Below are 27605 nucleotides of genomic sequence, written 5' to 3'. Positions count from 1 at the left end.
TAAGCAGGACCACCTGCAGGGATGGGTGGACCAGGAATGTGTGACTGGGGGGCAGCTTTGGGGGGAGTCCCCTCATACCTCATGGTAAAAGAACTGCAGTGGAGGTGGCAGACCTGAGTTCTAGACATAGGTATTCTGGACAAAGTTTTTTTTTTTAATTTATATAAATCTTGTTCCCTCATCATCTTTTGGTGTGTCACTTTGCTGCACAGGGGCCTGTGCCTCTTGGCAGGTCTGGGAAGCCTTTCTTTTTTTAACCAGGAGGTCCTGGGATCAAAGCCCAGCCCTCCCTATGGTAAACGGGAGCTCTACTGCTTGAGCCACAGCTGCTCCCCTTGATCCTTTCTTTACATCACTCTTTGCCTTCTCTTACTAAGTCTGCTTTGTGGAAACTCTTTCATGCCTTCCCTGATAAGAAGAGAGAACCAAATCTGTGTCTGAGCCAAATCTGATCAGTGGGAGGGGGTGGTCCCTGAGGGGGTTGGTCATCTCAGCTGGGTCCCAGGGCAACAGATGAGGAAAGACACCTGAGGTGGATCCGCTGAAGCATGCGCAGGAGAGAGGGCAATTCTGCTGAGTCTCCAAGAGGAGAAGGATGAGGCTCGGGCCCCTTAGCCCCATCCAGGGTGTCTTTCTCCACTGCAGAGGCAGGAAGGCCCAGCTTCATTTCCCAGAATCCCCTGTGTCCAGGATTCCGGACACCAGTCAAGATGATTTAAGTAGAAGCAGTTGTGTGAGACTGAGGAGGTGGTGGAATGCAGGCAGGACTCATCTTTCTGCCTTTTTGTCTATTTTCTGTGGACCAGCAAGGTGGTGGAGATGTGAAGTTCGCCGTATCCACTCACTAGCTTTGTGGGTGTCAGGTGGCAGCTGTAGTGGCAGAAGCTTCCTGAACACGGAGCGCAGCGTTGGTGGTATGTCCTTGAGCTCAGAGCTCCAGTAACAGCATCACAGACAGGTGCTCCAGGGCAGGTCATTTGGCTGGTGTTGTGGGGCTGATCAGAGAGCCGGGTCTTGCAGGAGCCGGCGCCTCCACCCTCCCCATGACTGAGCACAGAAAGCCCTTGGAAAGCTCTTGGATTCTGCTTGGAACAGCCAGACTAGGTTCTGATCCTGCATCGACTCTCAGCTGGGATGAGTGGCTGAAGCCTTTGCTGTTGCGTGGCAGGAGGCCCTCTAGGGGGACAGCACCAGTTTTGGAAATGGTCCCCAATCACCTCATGGTCGTCTCAACCCCTTCCCAAAGTGCTGGTGAGGTGGGGACACCCGGGGTAGGGGCTCCAGTTTGATGAAGGAGGTGGAGCCTGTTAAGGAGGCTCTGCCTGAAAGAAAACAAAACCCTGGGATAATCTCCCTCTGCTCGACATGGTCACCCCATTCCTGGGATTCGGGATAGAGTCCATTGTCCCTTATGTACAAATAAAATAGCCTATAACTTTAAAAATTTATTTTTATGTAACTGTGAAAAATTACTCAGTTTACACAAGATAGCTGCAATAACAGTACATCCGGTTTAGTTAGTGGTTCCCCCATCAGCCCTTTTTGTTCATTACTCAGTCATTTTTTTTACTTGATTTTTTAAAAAGATTTATTTTTATTTCTCCCCTCAGCCCCCACCTGTTCCCCGTCCCCCATTGTCTACTCTGTGTGTCCATTTGCTGTGAGTTTTCTGCATCTGCTTGTGTTCTCATTAGGTGGCTTTGGGACCTTCCAGAGTGGGAGAGAGCTGTTTACTCTCTTGTGCCACCTCATGTCACTATTCTGCTTCATTTTCTTATTTTCTGTCCTCTTTGTCTCTTGTTGCATCATCTTGCTGCACCAGCTCTGCATGTTAGTTGGCACTCCTGCGTGGGGTCACAATCCCACGTGGGCCGGCACTCCACAGGGCCAGCTTTCCTTCACCAGGAGGCCCTGGGCATTGAACCCAGGACCTCCTATATGGTAGATGGCAACCCAATTGGTTGAGGCACATATGTTTCTCCATTTCTCAGTCTTGAGGGATTTGGGATGATGTCCACTCTGACTGATTAGAGGCCACAGTTATTGAAAGCCTAAGCGAAACAGAAATACAAAACTAAATCACCAAAATCCAATTTCTCCAAATCCAGGTGTTCAGTTCCCCAATTGTTCAAAGCTTCTGCTTCTCTCACCTGATGGAAACCTCTACCCAGAGCACGAGTCCTCCTTCTGGGTAGAGAGTGGGGAGGTGTGAGGAGTGCCAGTTATTTGTTCCTGAGTAAGGGGAGCAGTCCTGACCTTCCTTTAGATGTCCACAGGCCCATCTGGCAGGAGAAATAATGGCAATGACAACATTTTTTAGTGCCTACCATGTGCCAAGTCCCAGTGCATCTCACCCCCGGAGAGGCCGGGTGTTACTTCTTGCTGCCTGCATAACTCTCCCTTTTTTAGCTTTAAGTGGAAAAAAAAAATGTCTCATGGAAAGTGCCTACTAGGGGCACTCTGTTTAAAATGGCACCTGCTTCGAGGTCTTCTCATTTACCTCTCAGGTAGCTAGGAAGACAGAGGAAAGACAAAGCTTGCAGCAGCAGTGGAAACTCACGCAGGAGTGACCCCATTGCTGGAGAAGTTCTACCCCTACCTACCATACCCCAGGAGCAGGCCTGAGAAGCATGATGTGGAACAAGTGGACACCCTGCTTTTTGAAACAGAGCAACTCTGTCCAATAAGAAATAGGTAAAAGTTTAGGCCACAGCTTTCCACCCTTGTCCCCTTTGCTCAGAGACCTGGCACCCGTACCATCAGCCAACTAGGCAGCCCTTCCTTCTCTGCAACAGCACCATACACTGACATAGCTGTGTGGTCCCATCCTTATCCCAAGGATTGACTCTAGCAAGCTGGCATTTAACTGGACAGCAAGGAAGTTAGGACTCAGAGAATAAAATGGCAGTACTTGAGGATGGCATAAATGTGGATCCAAAAGGAAGGGCTGGAGGCAGGAGCAAACCTAGTGAAAGCAATGTATTCTGAGGTGCAAAGGTGCTCAGGTACGTCAGGCAGTCTGGAAAGGAGAAAAGCCTTGGTAGGCCAGGAGATCAGTGTGAGATGAGTGCAACTGGAATAGGAGCTGTGGACCTCAACCAAGTGATATCGTCAGTCTAGAAGAGGATACTTATCCACCAGTATTCTATAGGTATGTCTAATTCACTCATCCACCTAATCACTCTTTCATTCATTTACTCAACAAATACATATTATGGGGGCAGGTATTTATGGCAAAAAAAGTGAAAGATTTTGCCTGAATAAGCAGGTTCTTGTTTCCACATGTTTCACTGCAAGCACCATATATTCATGCTTTCTCGTTCATTGTCCCAGAAATTTCTGTGGAGTAGGTTATATTTTTCAGAAGAGGAAGTTGAGGTTCAGTTAGAGGATGTGACTTGCCCAAGGTCACATGGCTAGTGTCAGACTCCTGTGTCTCAGTTCTTACCCACCATGGATTTTGAATGACAACTCTTTTTAATCACAAAGAATATCAGTCCCTTCTTTCCTTGTTCACGTCACTAGAAGCTTGCATCATATCAGAGGGTTATTATCAGTTAGAGAGTGGGCTCTCTCAGATGTCAAATCTTCAGGACTAAGTTAATAGTCCTTTCTGTCCCAGGTGCTAACACAATGTCTGTCATATGAGTCATCAAGGAATATATTTGAGTGAATGAATATATTAAGGAGTAACTATACTTCTTCTGCCTTTAACACAGGGTTATGAGGAACCAATGAGATTGACACAGATGAAAATTTATGTCAGCTAAATGCTATGTGGTGTCAAGGTATCAACACCAAATCACTCTCAGGTTTAACATGTTAGCTCACATGGGTTTATGATTGTTTTCCTTCAGAACAGATGGCTAACACATAAGAGGCCAGAAAGTTAGAGCTGAGGTTGCTTCAGGGGGAAGAAGGAATAAAGGGAAGGATGTGGCTCACGCAATTGGGCGCCCGTCTACCATATAGGAGGTCCAGGGATCCATTCCTTGGTTCTTGTGCTGACGGCAAGCTGGTTCATGTGGTGAGCTGGCACGAGCAGAGTGCCGGCCCATGTAGGAGAGCAGGCCCACAAGGAGAGTTGATGCAAGCAAGATAATGCAAGAAAAAGAGACACAGAAGAGAGATAATAAAAGATGCAGCAGGACAGGAGCTGAGGTGGTACAAGAGATTGCGCAACCCTCTCCCATTCTGGACGGTCCCAGGATTGGTTTCTGGTGCCGACTAAAGAGAAGATAAGCAGACACAGAAGAACACCCACCCAATGGACACAGAAAGCAGACAGTGAATGCAAACACAATGGAGGATGGGAGAAATAAATACATAAATCTTAAAAACAGAAAAGAAGAAGGAGTAAAGTCTGGGGTTCTCACACTGGACTCCTGATGTACACTTCTTGCCCACTCAAGAGTTTGGCAATAAAATAGAAAAATGATATTTATGCTGTTCTTAAGGAAAACTAAGTTAATAGGTGAACTATCTCCATTTTAAGCTTCATTCCTACACAAATGGTTCTTGCAGCCTTCTATCTGCCTACCAGAAGATAACATCAAATTTACTGAGGTTTAAAAACTAGTTTTTATGGAGCTGCCCTGGATGGTGCTTCAGAGGTAATCACCGGACATTGTAAATGCTCACAGGGCCCACTGGATGGAATGGAGGAGAGTATGGGCCATGATGTGGACCATTGTCTATGAGGTGCAGAGGTGCCCAAAGATGTACTTACCAAATCCAATGGATGTGTCATGATGATGGGAACGAGTGTTGTTGGGGGGGGGGAGAGGGGGGGTGGGGAGGTGGGGTTGAATGGGACCTCACATATATATTTTTAATGTAATATTATTACAAAGTCAATTTAAAAAATAAATAAATAAATAAATAAAATAAAGGGTAAATACATAAAAAATAAAAAATAAAAAATAAATAAAAAAAATAAAAACTAGTTTTTCTTAAAAAAATCCTTTTTTTCAAGAAAAGTGGCTGATGTTTACTGTGAAAAATGCAAACAATCTAAAAGATGGGATGCACAGATCATATCTCACTCCCAGACTCACTGCTCGGGAACCATGGTTTACAATTTGGTGTGTCCTCTTCTTTTTCCTTTGCCCTTTCCTTAGAGAGTGGCATGGCTGGGAGCTGGGGAGGAGGTGGGGCCAAGCAGATGGCAGGGAGCCAAGGGACTGGCTGGTGTGCTTAGGAAATTGGCTATGCATAGAGGCTGGGCAAATAAATCTATATATTGAGGATAATGGGGGTCAGGATTCCCTCTGTTAGAGAAGGGAATTAAAATTGAGGAAAGGGGAAAGACTAGAGAGAAATCTGAGGTCTTGGATTGGAACTGGAAATATTAATGTGCATTCATGGCTTTCAAAATAAACACATGTATAACATACGCACACACATCGCTGTAGATAAGGTGTATATGTGTAACCACACAAGCCTTCTGTAGGCTGAATCTGCCCAGTGTTTCCTCATGTTGAGACTTAGGTCAGGCCTTCTTGGCAGGGATCCCATAGAAACGGAGCTCGGCTTTTCTCCATGCATCTCATCAGGAGTTTCAGGATGTTACCTGTGCCACCACTGCTGATGCTAACCTTGATCACCTGGTCAAAGGGGTGCCTGCCAGGTGGTTTCACCCTAAACTGACTAGTTTTTCTTTTGTCATTGAGAACTATTTCATGAGGAGCAACTCCTTGGTGTCCGTGTTGACGCCCTGATGGTGGCCAAATTGGTGGCTTCTATAGTGAGTGAGCACTTTCCCTTCTCCAATTCATATCAGTATGGGCCCAGGAATTTCTGGAATCAGCATAGGCCAGACACAATGAGAATTTCTTCTTCCTCTTCTTTCCTCCCTCCCTGTTGGAACATCTTTTCTGCAACTAAAATAGTCCAGAAAAAGAATAATGAAAATGGGACAATTCATAGAAAAGGGTAATAGCAAATGTGATTAAATAGTAGAGAGAAGTGGAGGCAGGAGCTCTTTGCTATTATTCTTTCACCTTTTCTACAACATTTATGTGAAAATGGATTTTTTAAAAGGGGCATGTGCAGTCAATTTGTGTCTATGCATACGTGTACGTGCATGTGAATTTATGCATATGTACCAGTGTCTTTTTGAATACACATGTAGAAATAGGGCTGGAATCGTCTATTATGGACTTGCTTCCCCCCGTCCCCCACCCCCCTCCAGGTGCAGTCAAGTTCGGGAACCAGTGCCCTTAGACAAGGCTCCTGGTAATCACCGGTGGAGCTAGTTAAAAAGGGGCTCCTGCCTTTAACCCTGGCGGCCCAATTCTCCCTGAGCGCGGCCTCTCCTCTGCCCAGCAGGGCAGGGGCTGTGGGGGGCGGGCCCGGCCTCGCGCTCAGCCATGGACGCTGCGCCTGAGCCGTCAGGGCCCAGCCCGGCGGCGCCGCCGCCTTCCTGGACGCCCCGGAGGCCGAGGTGCTGCAGGACGTGCTGCGGGAGCAGTTTGGGCCGCTGCCCAGCTGGCTGCCACCTGCCGGCTCAGGCGTCTGCCCTCGGCGACTCCTCGGCGACCCAGGACGTGCAGTTGGCGCTGGAGCGGGGCGCGGGGCCAAGGCCAAGGAGCGCGGGCGTCCAGGGCCGTCGCTGCTCCGCCGCCTCCGACCCCTTCCCGCGGGCGGGCTGGCCCTGCCTCTCAGCCTCCCCGGGCGGCCTCGCTCGCTGCGGCTTCGGACCTCCTGAGGTCCCCCTCGTGCGCCTGGTTGACGGGGGAGTGACGGTGGCTTTGGTGCCCTTACCATAGCCGGCTGCTTTTTGTGCGCCCCACGTGTGGGCTTCTCATCGCCTGCGCTTTGGCGGGAACCGGGTCCCAGAAGGGGACAGCTGAGGCTCCCGACAGCTGCAAAAACGTCTCCACCTACAGGTGCTTTTTTTTTTTTTTTTTTTTGTTATTTATTTATTTATTTATTTTTATTGACTTTGTAATAATATTACATTAAAAATATATATGTGAGGTCCCATTCAACCCCACTCCCCCACCCCCCCCTTTCCCCCCCCAACAACACTCGTTCCCATCATCATGACACATCCATTGGATTTGGTAAGTACATCTTTGGGCACCTCTGCACCTCATATACAATGGTCCACATCATGGCCCATACTCTCCTCCATTCCATCCAGTGGACCCTGTGAGGATCCACGATGTCCGGTGATTACCCCCGAGGCGCCATCCAGGGCAGCTCCACGTCCCAAATACGCCCCCACCTCTCATCTCTTCCTGCCCTTCCCCATACCCATCGTCCACCATGTCCACTTTTCCCAATCCAATGCCACCTCTTCTATGTGGACATTGGATTGGTTGTGTCCATTGCACCTCTATGTCAAGAGGAGGCTCAGATTCCACATGGATGCTGGCTGCCATCCTCCCATTTTCAGTTGTAATCACTCTAGGCTCCATGGTGTGGTGATTGTCCTTCTTCAACTCCATCTTAGCTGAGTGTGGTAAGTCCAATAAATCAGATTGTAGGTGCTGGAGTCTGTTGAGGCTCAGGACCTGGCTATCACATTATCAGTCCAGAGATTCAAATCCCCTAACTATATCTTAAACCCCAACGTTAACTGCACCTCCAGCAGATTAGTATGAAAGTCTTATGAAGGGAGATCCCATCTGAGTCCAGATTCATCACACATAAACACCATTTCCAGAGAGGGGCCATCTGCCCTGGTAGTAAACCCCATCGGCCATGACCATAACTCTCATGGGTCTCTTTAGCCTTCATAGGAACCAATATCTGGGGGTTGTATCTGCTTTATCTGTCTCTCTGACTCTGCTCAGTTGTGCATGAGGGCGATCCTTCTGCCAGCCTCCAGACTCTTTTTTAGAAACTCGTAGCCATATAAACTTATTTCTCCTTTCCATTTCCCCCTTACTTTAGGTCAAACAGCATTTTAAAGTCATGTTGTTTTATGTAGACATGGATATTCTGCTGATCCGCATTGAACCTTCCATATAAGGTCCTTTTCCAGTTGCATCATCAGTTGGTATTTGATAGTGGTCCCTCGTTGCCAGGGAGGCTCATCCCCGGGTGTCATGTCCCACACTGGAGGGAAGGCATTGCATTTACATGCTGTGTTTGGCTTCAAGCCTGGCCACATTTGAGTAACATGAAGGCTGACAGGAGGAAATTCCCAGGCACAATGTTGCTCTAGGCCTTGTTCTTATTTTAGGTTTATCAGCTCACAAGCATAGTCATTAGCATCAGGGGCTCACTGTTGAACCCTCACTCCCTCCCGGTCCCCGCCGCTGTACAGGTGCTTTTAAAGAGCTCATTAGTGCACGTGCGTTGAGCCTCAGTTTCCCGGTCCTGTGGGCTGCTCCAGTGCTCTGGTCGCAAAGGCCGCCCCCTTCCACCTTTTCCTCCACAATTTGGTTTCAAAGCAAATCCTAGGTGGTGTCCACAGGGAGCCAGTTCCTCTAGGGCCTGTGTCCTCCAGGGACAAGGTCATCAGAGTTCCAGGACTTTAGAGCTGGGAAAGAGGGTGGTGAGGTGTTACACTCCAGAGAAATGAGGTGCTGGTAGCCCAGGGCCTCTGGCCTCTCTGACAAAAAAAATGAGGCACCTCATGATACATTTCAAGTGTCATCAACTACAGATTCTTTGGCCAGTAAAACATTAGCTCAGCTAGAAAAGTTTGATGGGTTGGTGGCACAGTGCTTGAGTAGACAAGTGTGTGTCCATTTTAGTCATCAGTGTCATTTATTGATTACTTTCTAAGTGTGCGACGCTTGGTGAGGTATTTCTACATGTCCATTATGTTGTTCACCACAAAAAAACTACAGGGTTGGTGTCCTCCACTTTGCAGATAAACAACCTGAGGCTGAGTGATTAAACACCCTACAGGCTTTATAAGGTAGTGAGTGGGGGAGGGGGTTTTCCATCTGTGTGTAGTTGACTTGGAGTTTTTAACAAACACTTCCTAGTGCTTCTCTACCACAGTGCAGTGGGTGCCCTCTCCAGTGGGTGGGGGATGGTCAAGGGACGATGTAGACGTACCTCCTGGTTCACCCACAGTGCTGAGTTTTGTGCTCTTTTTGCCCTGAAAGTCTCTGCCAGTGGAAGGAACTACTGCTCTTCAGAATATGCCTGCTTAGATTCACCAGCCAGATAAAAGGGCTGTAGACATGAGCTTCATAGCCCGTTCCATGGTTTGGGGTGTCCCCAGCCTGCTGCCATTTCTCTGAGCCCCTCCCTGGCAGGCCAGAGCTTGGCTTGTTGCTCTTCTGGCCTGAAGAATAAATAGGGTCAGGCCGAGGAATCTGGAACACACACCCAATCCCCAGAGCCTTTCCCTTGGGGATGACACCCTGGTAAGAGGAAGGGGTTGAACTGTAAACTTGATGGACCTGGTTTAAAATTGCAGCTGCCCACCTCAGGGTCCTGGGACTCGCTCACTCTCCACCCTTAGCAGGTTTCCCTGAACACGCTTTATTCTTAAACTAGAGCTGCAGGCCCGGCCCATCTCACAGCCCAGGGGGCATTGTGACCTCCAGCAGGGAGGCTCTAGGACTGACACTCTGAGGCAGAGGCTCTTTCTCAGGATCCAGGGACCCCGTGCCGGGGTGTGGGGTGGTGGCAGCCCCACAGGGTGTGAGCTTGCTGTGGGCAGGACCCGTGAAGCAGCTTTGCTCCTGTTTGTTCGTTTGCTCCATCCTTCCTTCCGACAGGCTTGCAGAACTCCTCTTCTGTGGGTTCCCCGCCCCCGCCATCCTCCTCCATTTCTGGGTGCTGTGCTCCCAGCTGGACTACCTGGCTGTGTGATGCCACAATGCCCCAGGTGCCCCTCTCGTCTCAGGTGCTCCTCCTTCTTCTCCAGAATCCCTGTGTGATAAGCACGGCCGTTGTTCTCACCCACAGGACAGACAGGGAGACTGAGGGGGCAGGAGCACGGAGCACACACTCATCCTGGACACTGGCTTCTCCCGCAGGGACGGGCCCCGCGACAGTGGTTTTTGTGGCCACAAGATGAGGAGGCGTGTTGAGGCAACACTGGTGTTGGCGGTGGTGGCCGTGCTCTCCCCCCTCGTGGCTCTCCTTGTTGTGGGCGAGCCCCTCGCGCATCTGAATCCCAATGGCTCTTCCTCCTCGTCCTGCACAAAGCCCTCTGGGGACCCTGAATGCACCCAGAGGGTCACTCCACCTCCACCCCAGGTCTGGGCCAGATGCTTCCTGGGAGCAGACAGAGGCCGCCATCCAAGGGGGAGGCTCCTCTCCAGAACCAAAGCTCATGAGGGAAGACCCTGAGAGGGGCTTGGAGCCAACTCCCTCCTTCTGGAATCCAACCGCTAGGGGGTGTGTGCACCCTGTCCCCAGGCCCCAGGTGAGAGGTGGTGTTGACCCAGGAGTGGGGTCTTTCAGTTCAACAACCTCGGGCAGATCCCTCATTCCAGGGGTTTCAGTTCCATCTGGGAGATACCACCTGGCCACCACCTGTGGAACCAGACAGTGAGTAGCCACGGTGGAGGGAGGGAGGGCCGGAAGGGAGCCGGTGTTGGGAGGCTCAGAACCCAGGACAAGCCTCTCCCCTGCCATTCCCAGGCCCCTCAGTGGGTCTGGCCTCTTTAGAGGAGGGCATAATCCATTTTTTTTCAATGTAGGTATATTGAGTGTAATGTGCATCACAAAGTGCACCTATAGTGCACAACCTGTTTTGATACGTGTACACCCATGAAACCATCACCACAGTCAAGATGCTGAACACATTCACCACCTGACCTCCCCCCCACCAAAGTTTTTAACCCTTTGTAATCCCTCTACTCCATTTTTCATTCTCCCCAAGCAACTACGGCTCTACTTTCTGTCTCTGTGGATTAGTTTGCATTTTCTCCTTATAGACATAGAAGGGATCGACTGGACATACTCCTTTTTTCTCCTCTGGCTTCTTCCACTCAGCATAATTATCCTGAGTTCCACCCTTGCCATGGCGTGCACAGTAGTTCATTCCTTTTTATTGCTGAGCTGGGTTCCATTTTATGGCTACGCCACGACTTACCCACTTAGCTGTTGATGGGATTTGGGTTGTTTCCAGTTTTTTATTTCAAATCTGCTCTGTCTAGTTAAAAAATGGGTTTGTCATCTTGTTGAATATTGAGAATTCTTTATGTATTCTAGATACAAGTCCTTTATCAAATGTGTGATTTGCAAATATCTTCTCTCAGTCTGCTCGCCTTGCCCAAATTCATGAAGATATTCTCCCGTTTTCTTCCAGAAATTTTAAAGGTTAGGGCAATGATTCATTTTGAGTTATTGTTTGTATAAAGGTGTGAGGTGTGAAGTTTACTTTTTTTAAAAAAGATTTATTTATTCCATTTATTTATTCCTCCCCCCCCAGTTGTCTGTTCTCTGTGTCCATTCACTGCATGTTCTTCTGAGACCACATCTATCCTTATCAGCGGTACCGAGAATCTGTCTTTCTTTTTCTTGTGTCATCTTCTTGTGTCAGCTCTCCTTGTTGTAGTGCCACTCCAGGGCAGGCTGCACTTTCTTTCATGCTGAGTGGCTCTCCTTACAGGGCACACTCCTTGAGCTTGGTGCTCCTCTGCATGGCATGGCACTCCTTGCGCGCATGAGCACTGCGCATGTGCCAGCTCCACATGGGTCAAGGGGGCCCAGGGTTTGAACCACGGACCTCCTGTGTGGTAGGTGGTCACCCTATCTGTTGGGCCAAGGCCGCTTCCCTGAAGTTTATTTTTATTTGTTGGATATTACTATTCAGTTGTTCCAGGGCCATCTGTTGAAAGGATTATGCTTTCTCCACTGAATTGCCTTTGCTTCTTTGTTGAAGATCAACCTGGACTTCCTTTCCGTTCTTCTCACACCTCCAAAGGCCAGGTGGTCTTCCACTTCCCCTAGCCAGGGCTTGAGGAATAGGGCAGGGGTCCTGAGGGTGGATGGAACCAGGCGGTGACCATGGATGTGTGAAATTGAGTCCTTGCTCATGAGGAGAGCCAAGGGTGATGGCAAGACCAGGGGCCGTGGCAGGTGGGCTTGCTGGGAAAGACCCTGCAGAGGAAAGAGCTGCAGTTTCCTTGAACGGCCCTGCCGGCCAAGATCTCTCACTCAGGGCTCTCATATCCCTAAATTGCTCTGAAGGGGCTCTTGTCTTCTGTTTTCTGTAGGGGTGCCCAACCCTTTCAGAGGCGATTTCAGCTCAGAGGCCCCGTGTGACCTGAAGGTTAGCACACCTCCATCATAGCACTGTGGATTGAACAGGGGCCTTCTGCTAGGAGCACCCATTTTGTTCCTATTGTATTTCCCCCCCTGAATTTGTAAACAGAAAATTTGTTTGTGGTTTACATGGTTTTCAGGAGTAACAATGACAGGTCAAGAGGATCAATGGTAGTTGTAAAAATATAGCTCAGGACTAAACATGGGCCTTATTCACATCTTCTTTTCTCTACGACTCTTCTATTGGTGAAATTTCTGTGGAATTAAACTTCAACAGCTCTAAGTTATATAATGAGTTATTTTCAAGTTCAGTTACAACAGCAAAAGCATCCAAGTCTCACCAGCATGACTTTTGGTGTGTGTGGGGGTAACTAGTTTACAGTAAGCAACAATTTCAATGCTTTGGATCTGTTAGTTCAGGTGTGATGGCTAATTAGATCTTTGGTTATTGCTTGGTCCAGGGTCAGGGAGGCGACAGGCCACTGGGGGTGCTCTCAGGGCCATGGTGTAGGCATCTCCCCATGGAAATCTTTAGAACACGCTGGTTGATCTCTATGCTTCCCCATGAAATGGGCCTCTTTGCCTGACCTCTGCATTTCCTCCCCTGAAGATTCCCACCATTTTGGCCCACTGGCCGAGATAAAGAAGCTCTCCAGCTGTTTAAAGAGCATTCTAGCATCTGGGCTGTGGAGATGCAGATGCTGAAGTACAAGGTGGACAATGTCTGTTCTCAGATCCAGATGCTCAGCAGCCACATGGAAAACACCAGTGCTGACATCCAGATGGTCAAAGGAGTTCTAGAAGATGCTGGCACCTGCCATATCCAGACCCAGATGTTAAGTAATTCCTTGGAGGGGGCTGATGCTGAGATCGAGGGCCTAAAGAGAGCTCTGGAGAATGCAAACCCATTGAATTCCCAGACCCAAGATTTCTTACAAAGCAGTTCAGAAAACACCAGGGTTGTACCCCACATGTGAAGCCGAGGCCTAGAAAATGCCAAGGCTGAAATTCAGGTGTTAAAGGCAGGTTTACACTTTGCAAATATGAGTTTACAGAATGCCAGTGTTCAGACCCACCTTTTGAAAGGCAACCTGGGGAGTGGCAATGTTTTAAGGACCCAGCACCAGGTGTTAAGCAGCAGTTTGGAAGGGCCCAAATACGAGATCCAGAGGCTCTGAGGAGGTCTGGGAAATGCAAGTGCTTTCAATTCCCAGACCCAGAACTTTATAAAAGGCAGTGTAGACAATAGCACTTTTGAGATCCAGTTATTAAGAGGTCGTTTGGACAGGGCTGGTGAAGTGATTCAGTTGTTAAAAAAGAATTGGAAACTGCCATTGCCCAGACCCAAAAGGCAAAGGGCGGGATGGAGCAGACAAAAGTTGAGCTCCCAGGAATAAGAGCAGTATTGCAAAATGCCAGGGGAGTTAGAGACCCTAACACAAGGAATGAAGGGTGCTGCCTTAAATTCCCAGACCCACATGTGTGAAAACAGACTTCAGAAGACACAGGCTGAGATCCAGAGGCTACAAGTTAATGTGAGCAATAGCAACTCACTAAGTGTGAAAATCCAGGAGCAGCAGAGCAGCCTGGAGACCCTCCGTGCAGCCTGTGCTTCACAGGAGCAGCTACAAAGGAACCAAAGTAAGTGGTAGGGAGGGTCCACCCTGGGGAGGGCAGAGTTGCTGGGATGTTTCTGCCCATTTAGCCTCAAGCATGTGTCCCCTCTGGGAGAGAGCAAGGGTGGTAGAGAGAGGACAAATCGAATAAACATGGCTCTTTTGTGCCCAGGCGGTAGCGCAGAAGACATGAGAAACTATGTCCCTGCTCTCAGGTGGCTTATAATCTCTCCACAAAATATCTCCTTTTGCAAACCAGATTTTTGTGATGAAGGCATGTGGTAATGGTAGAGTGTACTTGTAGGGCCAGACAACCTGTTTGTGACTTCCAGCTATCACAAACGGTGTGAACCTGAACAAGTTGCTTACCTTCTCTGAGCTTCACCTGCAAAATGGGGGCAATAGGATTTGCTTCACAGGGAGGATCAAATGAATCTACACAGGTAACGCACTTAACCTTGTAGCCAGCATTCAAGCATGTGTCTGACACTTTCATGAACATCTACCACGTGTCAGGGGTTAAAGATGAATAAGACATGATGCCTGCTCTTGAGAAGGTTACAAGATGCAAGATTGAGACAGACCTGTAAGCAAAGTCATATAGATTGGTGAAAGAGGTGTTAAGTTAGAAGCAAGTATTGGGAACTGAGATGGGGGAGGCAAAAAGAAAGGGGAGAAGGGATCTTTTGTGGAAGCGGGGAAGGAAATCTATTATCTTTCTATCTACTCATCTATGTAATCTGTCTATGCAAGTTTCAAAAAGCAAAACCCTTCCTGCATGAACTCACTCTGACATTTTATATTCTATTCTTTAAAAAAAGAGCAAAGCTTGTCAAAACTGATAAACCAAATTTATGACCCACTAATGGGTTGGTGATTGCAATTTGAAAAACCCTGGGCTAGAGGGGTGGCCAGGGCTGGAGAGACATGGGCTAGATTGGAAGGCCTCTGAGTGAGTTTGGCTTTCATCCTCCAGAAAATGAGGAGCCACTGAAGGTTTTTAAGGAGAACCCTGAGGTTCTGACTTGGGTGACTTAACGGAGGGGTCCCCAACTGAGGAATAAAGGAGGAAGAGGAGCAGCAAGATTTGGACATGCTGGCTGTGGTGCTTTGGGGGACAACCAAGTGGATGTCGCCTGCAGGCTGTCTGGAGTTGAGGAGAGAGGCCAGGGCTGCAGGCATAGGCTTGGGTGCCCCGGGTATGTTGATTCTGGTTGCAGCAGTCGGAGTGGGTGGTTTCCATGAGACAAAACACAGAAGAGGGCTGAGGGTGGGGTCAGGAATCAAGCTTCAGGGGTCAAGAAGGGAAAGACGTGTGTGTGAACCAACTGAGGACAAGGGAATTGGGAGATGTGCATGTGGGAAAGCCAAAAGAGGAGAGAATTTCCACATGGGAGTGGTCAGTTCTGGCACATGCCAGAGAGGCCATGTAAAATAATCGAAAAGCATCCACCGAGGCTAGGCAATTAATAAGTCATTGGAATGAAATTTCGGTGGAAGCAGATCATGGTTGTCGGGCGTGAATCGATCAGGTGTATGAGTCTGTCAAGGAACATAGCTGAGAGGGAAGGTGAGAAGGGGGGAGGAGTAAAAATCAAATCAGCCATTCCTCCATTACAACATCTATCTGTTAATTATAGACAGTGTGGCAAATATTAAAAAATTGCAAGATGAGAAAACAAGCATCAGTATTGCCATGAAAATTTGCCTGCTTTCCAGCAGAACCACTTGCTAATATTTTGGTGTACTTGAGAGTGAGTTTCTAGATTCAGATAGGCTTCACCTGAGGTTCAAGGAAGGGGAACAGGAAAGAGGTGGAGGCTGAAGATAGGGAGGAGAGTCAAATGCACGTTGCATGACTGGCCTTGAAGGAGGTTGGGATGGTACTTGAATCTCTGAGGCTGGGAGGGGAACAGGTGTGGAAGTTGGTGTCCATGTGCAGATGTGGGAACACGAGACTGCAAGAGCTGCTGTTAACCACATCTTTTTCTGGGTGGCATAGGAGGTCACTTGCTAAGGAGGATGCCTGTAGGGAGCTGGGGGAGAGAAGGGATGGTTGGGAGAAGCTGCTGGAGAGATGGGGGCTGACAAATGAGGACTTGGCAGGCAGTGCCGAGCCCCTGCTCTTTCCCCTGTTTCCAGTCGAGTCTAAGGAATCACTGGCCATGGGGACCAGTGCCTGGAAGTCTTTCCTCCTTCCTGCCTCTCCTCGAGCCCCACTGCTGCCCTCCTGCTTTAGTATAGACTGAGAGGTGCTCCTTCTTGGCTGTGCATTGGAGTCACCCAAGCACATGGCTGGGACTCATGTACAGAGATCTTATGGATTTTGGTCTGGGATTTAGCCTGAGCACCACGAAGTTTTAAAACATGGGCATTCAGGGTGCAGTATCATTACTTTAACTTTTCCTTAAAGGGCCAAATAGTAAAATTAAGACCTGTGGGCCACAGTCTCTGTAATGGCTCCTCAGTGCTGTCCTCTTGCACTGCTGAAGAGAACCAAAGAGCCAAAGAGAACGTGTAAATGAATGGGTGTGGCTGCTCCAGTGACACTGTTTATAAAAAGAGGCTGCTGGTGGGCCCTAATTGGGTTGGGTTTGGATGACTGGTTCTGAGGCCTCAGAGCATAAGAATCACATGCGGCCTTGTTAAAAACAGACTGTTCAGAAACAATTTCAGTAAAAGCAGTTCTGCACTGGGCCTGAGAAGGGGCATTTCTGCAACGTTCCCAGGAGGCGCGATGCTGCTTGTCCAGGGAACACACTTTGAGAACGCCTGGTCCACGCTGTCTGTCTCTTCCTGAGATCTTTGCATTTGGGTTCTGATGGATGTTTCTGGCCCAAACAGGATGGTCTTTTTTTCCTGTTGTGCCTTCACATTGCATCACTTTCAAATATTTACAGTGTAAACCTGAGCCATTGGGTAAAACCCTTCAGGGCCTCCCATTGCTCACAGGGAAAAATCCAAATTCCTTGTTATGTGCATAAGATCTAGTGCTGGAAGCCTCTCCAGGCTCCTCTGCCACCCCTTGCATGGGGGCCATAGCCCAGGTTTGCACATCAGCTCCAGCCATGTGGTTTCATGCCTGCCTGCCTTTGTACCTGCCACTTCCCCTGTCTGGAAGGCTTTACTTGGACCTGATCACCTGGAAAATCTTCCTCGGTTTTTTTTTGAAGTTTTAAATGTGATTTTCTGATTAAAAATTTTAAATTTTCGAGCAGTTGTAGGTTTACAGGAAAATCCTGCAGAAAGTTCAGAGCTTTGACCATGATTAACGTTCTCCCTTAGTGGGTATATTTGTTACAATCGATGAACCAATATTATTATAATCATATGATTAACTAGAGTCCATAGTTTAGAGTAGGGTTCACTCTTTGTATTGTACAGCTCTTCATTTTCTGGGATAGTCCTGGGTATGGGCAGCCAGAGTGGATGGAGATCAAGTCAAGGAAGTAAAGGAGTCTCTGGCTGGATGGACAGCTTCCTAGACAGATGGTGGGAATTGAGATGGAGAGGACTGTATGGTAGCAGCAGTGAGATGGGAAATAAAGTGATATGATCACAAAACACATGTCTCCGCAGAGAGTTTTTCTGGGTAGCAGAGCTGAGTGTCCCAGAAGTACTGAGCCAGGCGTCTTGAGCTGCCCCTCCCTGGGGAATTGGGTAGTGGGACGGAGGCATGGTCTCAGCAGCACTTGCCCTTGGGGAACCAAACCTCAAGGACACGGGCCTCAGTAGCCAGCCGCTGGCGGGCTCAGGAAGGACAGCTCTGGGACATCCGCCATCAGCCCCTGGTTCCCTCTCCTCCCACTTCTGCTCCAGCTCAGCTTCTCTGGCTGCTCCTGCAAGGCTGGAAGTTCTTCAGGGGGAGCTTGCATTACTTTTCTGATGTCAAGAAGTCTTGGAGGAGGCTGAGCAGTTCTGTGTGTCCCAAGGAGCTCACCTGGCATCGGTGTCCTCTGAGGAAGGGCAGGTCAGAGCTGGGGGCTTGGGGTGGTTCTGACAGGGTTGGTGTGTGACAAGGGCCTTTGGTGCTTTGACCTTCCTCCTCTAGGGGAGGGCACAGCCCATAACCTTCATGTCTCCTGTCAGGCAGGGAACAATATTGAATTCCTCTGAGCATCTTGCACTGGAGGCGGAAACCTGGACAACAAACCCCACTGTCCTCAATGAGTGGGGGAGATTCCCGGAGGTGGACAGATGCCAGCAGCAGGGCAGGCAGAGGCGGGTGGTGGGGCAGCACCCTGAGAGCGTTAGGGAGCATGCTTTCCCTCAGCCTCTCAGGTCCCTTTGGGCTTCCTCTCCAGTCATCAGGCTTGAAATTTTTTTTATCCCCCCCTTGAGGCTTGCTTACCGTCTGTTCTCTGTGTCCAGTTGCTGTGCATTCTTCTGTGTCTCTGTATTCATTCATTTTAAAATTTATCCCACTCCCCCCATGAGGCTTGCTTGCTGTCTGCTCTCTGTGTCCATTTGCTGTGCATACTTCAGGGTCTCTGTATTCATTTATTTTAAAGTTTATCCTGCCCACCCCCCTTGAGGCTTGCTTGTGGTCTGCTCTCTGTGTCTATTTGCTGCGTGCTTTTCTGTGTTTCTACTTGCCTCCCTTTTTGCTGTGTCACCTTGCTGAGTCGGCTCTCCTTAGGGCTTGCAGGCCAGCAGCTCTCTTTGAGGTACGGGCGAGCCTGCCTTCACAAGGAGTCCCCCGGACATGAACCCAGGGCCTCCCATATGGTAGATGGAAGCTCAACTGATTGAGCCACAGCCACTTCTACAATCTTGACTTTTTTAAATGAAAAAGTTGAGTGTTTTATTAGTAGGATAATAAGCAATAGTTACAATATCATATAAAGCTTATGATAACAATGTTACCCTTGAATTACATAATTTTTAGAAGTAGTTTTTATTTTCAGGTCATTTTGTGAATTCTGAATATAATAACTAGATTGTAGCCTAAGTCACAGGGTGCTGTGAAAAAAATACTGTATTATGTTTATGTGCAATTATTTCAAAGTTTATTTTAATAGTATAGCTGCAACATGTAGCTTTTCCATTGATCTTGCAAAAAGTTGCCATTTTAAATCCCTATCTACCACAATTGAAAATAACTATTCTGGATTAAGTTGCTTCAGATTAGTTTCTTTTCATTCCTAAGTAGATTTTACATATTTCTCAAATGCTGCTTCAGTCCATCGTTGAACAAGTTCTGAAGGTTTACTCAGTGTCTTCTTGATCACCAACCACCTGGGTACCAAGATTTGTTGACAAGTCCTGGATTTTCTGCAACAACTTCAGAAAGTTCTGTTGATTCTCCTAATAGAGGAGAATAGAGTTTGCTAGTAGCTTTTGCGCTTTCTGAAGCACCCAGCTCATGTTGTTTGTTCACTTTTGTCCCAACTTTGAGAAGACTAGAGAAAACAACATGTCCCTGAGCTTCCTGTGCGAAACTGCCGAGTCCTGCGTTCCAGCACTGTTTTCTGCTGTTATCTGCTCATGCTTGCCTGGGAATTTCTGCACTGAGAACAGAGGAGGCCACTGCACAGCATCCAAGTGGCACCAGTGCCCCCCCTACATGCCCCTGGTCCACAGGGTGCAGATCAATCTCAATTTTATTGTCCATCAATCCCATGGCCGTGGAGGGCACGTGAGCAGGAGACCTAGGCTTCCTGGGAAGGCCAAGCACTCACATTGGATTTGAGGAGCACCAAGGCCATCAAGGCCCAGGGTGGCCATCAGGTGGGGGTTGGCCTCAGGACGTGTCAAGGTTATTAACAAAAGACCTCACTAGCTCTGGTCATTTCAGTTGATGTGACTGCCCAGCACACAGGGCGCTCCTGACACTGTTCTGTGGGTGTGAAAAAGGCCGTGCTGCTTTGTGAAGCATCCTGAAGCTCTGGCCAGCTGTTGTCCCAGGACAGCACACCTCGTATACAGGGCTGGGACTAGGTAGGGACAGTCACATGATGGGAAGCTGGGCCTCCCCGAAGGTCCCTGGCTGCTCCTTAGACCCTGGACACACCAGGGAAGGAGCAGGGAGGGGTCCAGCTCTGCAGGGACGTGGGCCTCATGGCCCTGCGACCAGTTGGGGATGGCCCAGACTCCTCTCCATACGTCTTGGAGAAGCTTCTCCTCACACCTAGAGTCAGACAACCCACTGCCTCCTCTCTACAGATGTTTCTGACCAAGTTCACGAGTGCCCCTCACCACGGGATTGGCCTCACTGACAGGGGCAGGAGGGCTCCTGGCGCTGGGTGGACGGGACGCCTTTCAATGCTGCCTTGAGCCAAAGGTGAGTCCATCTGCTGGACACACACCTCAGGCCTGGCTGGAGTTGTGTGTGTGTCCTGCCCAGTAAGTGTTAGTGCTGTGTGTGTCACAGAGGCACGGAGCCTTGCCTGGGCCCCTCCAGAGGACGTCAGGACAGGACAGGGCCTGGGGCTGCAGAGGGTCCTCCTGTTCTCTCCTTTAACACCCCCTTCCTACACCTGCTCAGGCCTTGTTGCAAGGGGCCCTATCTGAAAGGGATCTGAGTGCGAGTTCTGGGATGGAAGTTGAAAGGTCCCTACCCTCTCCTTTCCCCAACTTGCTGCTTCACAGACACCCTCCCCATCCTTGGATCATCAGTGACTCAGGATGTCCTCAGCAGACTCAGGCCTGCAGGGCATCACAGCTCTGTCCCTGTTCTGGGGCTGCAAGGGGACTGGGGAGCTGTGTCACTTTAGCTCCATGTGCCCCAGCAGGGACAAGGGCCACTGCCTGTATCTAGCTGAATAACATCCCTCTGTTTCCAGGTTTTTGAGCAGAGACCAGCTGGACAACTGGACAATGGGAATGGGCACACGGACGACTGTCCATACTCAGCAGATGTGCAATGACATATACTGTGATGCCACCTACCAGTGGGTCTGCAAGAAATCCGTGGGCCACGATATGGCCTGAGTGCAGAGCAGAGCCGAGGGGTCCCTCCCGGCGGCCAGCTCTGGGCCTCCTCCTTGCTGCCTGCGAGCCTCTGGCCTCTGCTTGCTCTCTGGGGCTTCCACTTGGCCTCCTGGGTGTCCTGCCTTGAACTGTTGTTTAACCCTTTGGAGGCAGGATAGAATAGGGACCTAAGGAGGAAGGGGCAGAAAAGCCTAATAAGCCTGGCAAGAGAAACTGAGGCACTGGCCTGCTGGCTAGCATGAATGTGCTGAGCACATAGGCAAATTAGGAAGGGGCAGCTAACAAGCACACACCCTGCAGCTTACAGCACACACCCAGCGGCTCTGTGATCTGGAGGCAACCTCATTACATGGCGGAAAAGAGGGACAGGGTGAGGGGGGCAGCACCCCCACCCCACCCACTTTCAGGTTACCTCACGCCTCATGGACAGTGACCAGAGGGTGATCACCGGTGGTCAGCACACCCTGCAGAGTTCGGGGACAGTAGCCAGAAGCCAATCACCCCCCCACCAGCATCCCCTAACCCAGCCCCTATCCCCCTAAGGGAATCGGATCTCCCAGTAGAGTTCCCCTGCTGTGTCTCAAGTATGCCAATCAGGGCACCCCCTCGAGTCCTGAACCCCTGTATATCAGGGGACCCCAGGGCAGAACTTTGCATTTCCCCCCTTCTGTGCATCCCTGCAGGTGCACTTTCCTTCTCTTGCTTCACCCCAATAAATTGTTTGCCTAATTAACTTGTGGCTTGTCCTTGAATTCTTTCTCAAGAAGAAGCTAAGAACCTCAGTACTGGCTCTGATCACACTTCAAGACGTTGACGCCAAGTAAGCAGGGGACCAATGGTTTGCCCTGGTGCACTCCTCAGTGTCCACCTCTACAACCAGCACAGGCTGTCACACAGCAGGTCCTCAGTAACACTTGATGAGTGAATGAAAGCCCTTTGCGTGTTTCTCTCTTATAGCCACCTCCCCCCCACTCTCCTGCCCTCAGGGTCTGTCTGTCCTGTAATAGGCACAATTTTATTTTTTATTTCAGGGTTTGCAGCTAGTTAGTGCATTGAAAAACAGTAGAGGTTTTTCAATAGGGACTTTGTAGGGGTTCCAAATCCCCAGGAAGTCCTAGCCATTGCTCTGGTTCCCCGGATTTCCTTTGTGTGCAAAGGGGGCTGGGGCTGGATTTTACTAGCAATATTCCAACTCCAAAAACCTTTTTTTCCTATTCTTTGGACTTGCCTCATCTCTATCAAGATTTATATTTGGCTTCAGCCTCTTCCCATGATCCCCATTCCCCCTTCTAGGGACTCTGCTGTCTGCCAGCTCAGCAAGATATACTACATAGTCTGTGCATAAATTCATACTTATTTTATATCCAAATGTGTCTAGAAAGCCAGTTGAGAAGTATAAACTCCATAGGCTTTGGATACTCAAGGAGGATGCAAGCCAAATGTGTCAAGCCCCCCTGGAATGTAGGGGATATTTGTTAAGCTGACCTGGAGGAAATAATCTAATACTCAGATAAGACACTTAAAGAAACTAAGAAAAAGTCCTGTTACATACAAGCACCGTTTGACTACCCACTCTTAGAGTCTTCATAAAAGGGACCCAAAAATTCTATTCGGGTCTCCGTTTTTATCAGGACAAGAATCCGCCGAGTCTGGCCAGTCGAAACAAATCATCTTCCTTCTCAGAATTCTCGCGTCCTGGCCATGGATACCACCTACACCTGACTTCTCTCTGCTACCACAATACAATGAGAATTTCTAGAACATTCTTTGCTGGGTCTGAGGTCTACCATTCTGTGCATGCACAGGGAACCCTATGCAGATTTCTGGAGCTCTGCAAAGTTCCTCCTCTGTATCCTCTGGCCCAAATTCCACTGCTCTCAGTCTCCTGAAGCTCCCATCCCACTTGGCCCTTGCCTCAGCTCAGCGAGACTGTCATGCCCCATTTGGAAACCCCCTTCTCACAGGACCTCATCCAAAAAGAGCCTCCAGGAAGAAACCCAGGGCATTGTAGGGCTTCCTGGTCACAGTTTTGCTTTCCCTGCTTGATGTGGGCTATGGGTGGGAGGCTGTTCATCTCTTCGTAGATCACCTAAGCTGTGTGTCCTGACTTGTGGGTGTGGGACAGTGAGAAGCTGCAGCCTTGCCCTTGGTAACCATGGCAACAATGCCAATCGTGAAGGTAATTTAGCAATGCAAACTCTATATGCATACCAGTCAGTCCAGGGAGACTCTGATGGTGGTGATGCCGAAACTTAAGGGGACTTGGCCTCAAGTGGGAAATATAACATAGCCTCTGCATAAATTCAAAATTATCTAATTCTGTATCCAAGTGTGCCTAGTCTTTAGAAATCCAATTAAGTGATATCAACCCTATAGGCTGTGAATGTTCAGAAAGGATGTAAGGGTAAATGCGTTTTCAAAGTTGCATCTAGAGGGAATGTAGTCGAGATGCTAATTTAAGCTCACCTGAAATGTGGGAGATATGTTAATTCAAACCTACCTGGTATTCAGGCAAACACTTAACTAACAAAGAAGTTCATTTTCTTTCATAAAAGCACCATTTGACTCCCACCCTGTATAAATGGAACTTGAAAATCTTGTTCAGGGCTCTGGTTTGAAACAGAAATTTCCTGAGTCTGGCCGGCCATCAATAAAACATTTTTCCTTCTCAAAATCATTCCTGAGTCCTGGCCTTTCTATACCCAAATAATTGAACCTCTCTTGACTTCTACAATAGGGGAAGAAGGGAAGTCAGAGAATGAGGAGGGTGGGGGTGGGGGTGATGTCCCAGGAATACATGGAGGAAGTGCAGGGGAGTCTGATCAGCTGGATCAAAGTCAAGGCTTTTGGAGGATTTAGGGGGCAGAAAGAAGGAAGAAGAAAGCTTTTGAAGAGTTTTTTGGTGTAAAAGAAGAACAGGATATAAGATGAGAGAAGGCCTGAGCGTAAGGAATCTTGCATGTCTGCCACTGGTCTGGATAAAGTTGTTTAAGTTTTGGAGAACTTGGGAATTAAAATGTATTGATTTTTATTGTCCAATTGGTATTGCTGTAGAAGTCAAGAGGGTCAAGTATTTGCATTTAGAAAGACCAGGACTCAGGAATAATTTTTGGGAAGGAAAAATGACTTATTTACAACCACCCAGGCTCGGAGCTTCTCATTCCAAAACCTGAGCTGGAACAAGATTTTTGAGTTCCTTTCATACAGAGAAAGTGCCAGTGGTTCTTTGTCTCAGTGCTCAATAGGCTTGAATTAGCATATATCTTTCACATCCTAGGTAAGCTTTTAGCATGGACTTTATATATTCTATATAAGCTTTTAGCATATTGGTTTGCATTTCCCCTGAATATTTATAGACTGTTTCTCCGGGACTGGAGTTGTTGTCATAGTTACCAAGGGCAGGGCTGCAGTTCTTACTGTTCAAAGGCACCGCTCAGAAAACATACCGCTCAGGTGATCTACGAAAATATGAACAGCCCCCACCCAGAGCCTACATCAGTATTGCGGCCACACAGAGGTCGAATAGAAAATGAGTTTTTTAGGTCTCATGTCTCCTTTCGGGTACAGAGTTTTAAGTTTATGAAGGAAACAGCCTAGAGGTGTGGTTTGGCGGGAGGCGAACTTGAATTCCCTATTTTAGGTGGCCTGGGTGAGACCAGGGATCTCTAGAATGGGGGAGATTCTGAGAGAGACAGGCGTCCCCGAGATTCAGTCAGATATCTACAAGGAAATGGGAAACGGCTCTTGCAGCCAGACATCCCTGGAGCCAAGGGGTTTCTTCCCACAAGGACGCAGGCATACCGCCTGGCGTGGCCCTTGGGGAATGGTGAGGATCCTGACCTACCGCTAGGTTTTCCCAGTGGGTTGTCCTGGGCAAGGAGAAAGGAGAGAGAGAGAGACAGCAGGATCCTCTGGTGGAGAAATCCGTAATTCACCCAGCCGAGATCCGATGTCCGGTGTTGGATGGGCATTCAGCCGTGGAGGAGGGGAGACCCCTCACCAGTCAATCAGTTTCAACAGGACCCCAGTCCCGGGCTTTCGGCACCATATGCTGGAGAAAAATGCTGTTCACTGGGACACGGAGACTGACTGAGCATAAGCAAAGAATTTATTGAGAAGGTCTCCCAACAGAGAGGGTCTGAAGAACAGACTTTAGTCCCCCCACCAGCATGGTGGGTTCTGAAGAGAGACCTCAGCCCCCTCGTGGAAGGTGCAGATGTGAATTTATACAGCACAGCAGTAGGCGGGGAAATGTTAGTTCAGGGGGAGGGGGTTAGGGTCCAAGTACAGCCTTGGGTCAATAAAGGGCTGTAAGAGTGAGTTCTTGTGTATGGCTTGGGGTGGTGGGCTAGGCAGTAGGGTTTTCTTGGAATGCAGGAGAGTTTGGTGGCCTGGAAGGGATGAAGGTCCTTCTCTGCTCCATACTCACAGTGATATGGCTCATTCTTGGGGGGGACGCTGTCTTCCACACGTAGGCAGCTTGCTCAGTCAGTCGGAATGGAGCCACAGCCTGATGACCTGGTAATCATGGCAAATGTCTAACACCATGATTGTTCTTTTCTGGAATTTACATCTTTTACATTTTTGTTGTTGTTGTATTGGTAAAGCTTCCAGAACAATGTTGCCTGGAAGCAGTGATAGCAGACATCCTTGTCTTGTTCCTTACATTAACGTGACTATTTCTAGTTTTGCGCTATTGCTTATTGCTTGTTGATTTGGGATAATTACCCTTTATAAAGTAAAGGAAATTCCCTTCAGTTCCAAATCAAAAAGAGGTATTTTTAAAATTTCAATTGAATGTTGAATTTTACTGAATGGTTTTTCAATGTCTATCAAAATAATAATAATAATGTTTATCCTTTACTCTGTTAACATAGTAAATCACATGAAAAGTTCCCTCATGATGAATGACCTTTGCATGTCTTGAATAGTAACCTTTCTGGTTATAGTGTATGATTTTCTTAGTATGTTGCTGGAATTTGACTTCCTGATAGTTTATTCATTGTTTTCTTATTTTGTGTCATTTATAACTGTAAATGAGATGTGTTTATTGATTTCTTGGCCTGTATTTCTTTTGTTTTTTTTAGGGTTTTCTTGCTTTGCGTCATTAGAAGCCAGTATTCAATAACATGTGCTATGTTTTTGGAATTTACTGAGATTTTCTTTGTGGTTAATGCATGTTGATTTTCTAAAATTGCTCCATGGGCTAAATATTTATTAGATTAGGATTGTAATTTTTAGTATTCAAAGAGACTACAATAAAACTTATGTTTTGTCTACTCAACCTGTCGATTTCTCTGATTTTTTTTAACTCTCCTAATATGATGATGATTTTGCCACTTTCTCCTTGTATTTCTAATAGCTTTTGCTATATATATTTCAGTGTTACTATTTAATATGTAAAGATTTATAACCACTAAATCTAAAAACTTCTTTATTTTTTTTTAGGAGGTACTAGGGATTGAACCCAGGACATCGTATCTGAGAACCACGAGCTCAACCACTAAGCTAAATCTGCACTCAGGAATTGTACTTTTTTTTTTTTTAAAGATTTATTTATTTATTTAATCCCCCCCACCCCACCCCCGTTGTCTGTTCTCTTTGTCTATTTGCTGCATCTTGTTTCTTTGTCCACTTCTGTTGTCGTCAGCAGCACGGGAAGTGTGGGCGGCGCCATTCCTGGGCAGGCTGCACTTTCTTTCGCACTGGGCAGCTCTCCTTACGGGCGCACTCCTTGCGCGTGGGGCTCCCCTACGCGGGGGACATCCCTGCGTGGCAGGGCACTCCTTGCGCGCATCAGCACTGTGCATGGGCCAGCTCCACATGGGTCAAGGAGGCCCGGGGTTTGAACCACAGACCTCCCATGTGGTAGACGGACACCCTAACCACTGGGCCAAGTCCGTTTCCCAGGAATTGTACTTTTTAAGCAATATGCATTCATTCAAGGAATATTTATTATATCCCTACTATGTAGCAAACACTCTTCTAGGTTTTAGGGATTCATCAGTGAACCAAACAGATAAAAAGCCCCACCCCCAATGAAGCCTGTGTTTTATAAGGAGGCGAGGTAGTGAGCAGCTCAAGTCCCTCCTCAGAGCCGCAGGAAGGAGTCCTGTGGAGCTGGAAATCTGGGGGTGTGACAGTCTGGAGGAGCAGGCAGCTGTTCATCATTAATCCAGCCCCCTTAGCCAGGGGCTCTCCAAAGATACAGGGAGAGGTGGCCTGTAGGAGGCAGGTGGGCCTGAGGGGATGCCCACTGTAACCCCCTACCTGCTAACGCCCAGAGCCACTTCTCAAGCATGGAATGGCCCCTTTGCTCCTTCTGAATAATGCTGAAAATTCCCCAAAAGAATGTCAGAAAGGCATAATTAAGTTCTCTGTAGCCTGACTGGAGCCTTCTGAGGAGACAGTGACTGCTCAGCTGACCTGGAGGGAAGTCGTCAGTTTGTGCTGTGGAATGCCTGCTCTGCCCTGCCTCCTCTGTGGGAAGCCTGCACAGCTGTCCCCCTCCATGACTCTGGATTGCTGGATGGACAATGGCCACCACCCTGGTGTCCACAAGACTTTTCTCTCAGACCTGTTTTTCAGTCTTTCTCAGAGTAATAACCCAGACTGCAGGTTGGGGTCCCACATATTGTGATTTAGGGGAGAGACCAACGCTCACATGGTGGAAGGAAGGCATAGTCATTATACTTGCCCAGAAATGGCCTCTCAGGCCTGGCTTTCTAGGGCTGGGAAGCACTTTCTAAGGAAAGAAAGTAAACACACTCTACAGAAATATATAACAGCATTTTGAGGATGAGGGAAATCACTAGCTTAGAGGAAAATCTGCACATGCTTATAGTAAGCCACTTTGAGTATCTT

At 48.3% G+C, this 27605-nt stretch overlaps 1 pseudogene; it reads left to right on the top strand.

Annotated features, from left to right (window-relative positions):
- The first annotated feature begins 9990 nt into the window (after positions 1 to 9990).
- LOC131273759 (C-type lectin domain family 4 member F-like) lies at positions 9991 to 20861 on the top strand (annotated as a pseudogene).
- The last annotated feature ends 6744 nt before the right edge of the window (positions 20862 to 27605 follow it).

The sequence above is a fragment of the Dasypus novemcinctus genome, chromosome 17, assembly GCF_030445035.2.
Source record: "Dasypus novemcinctus isolate mDasNov1 chromosome 17, mDasNov1.1.hap2, whole genome shotgun sequence".
In the NCBI taxonomy this organism is placed as follows: Eukaryota; Metazoa; Chordata; class Mammalia; order Cingulata; family Dasypodidae; genus Dasypus; species Dasypus novemcinctus.
This window is presented reverse-complemented; position numbering and strand designations above follow the sequence as displayed.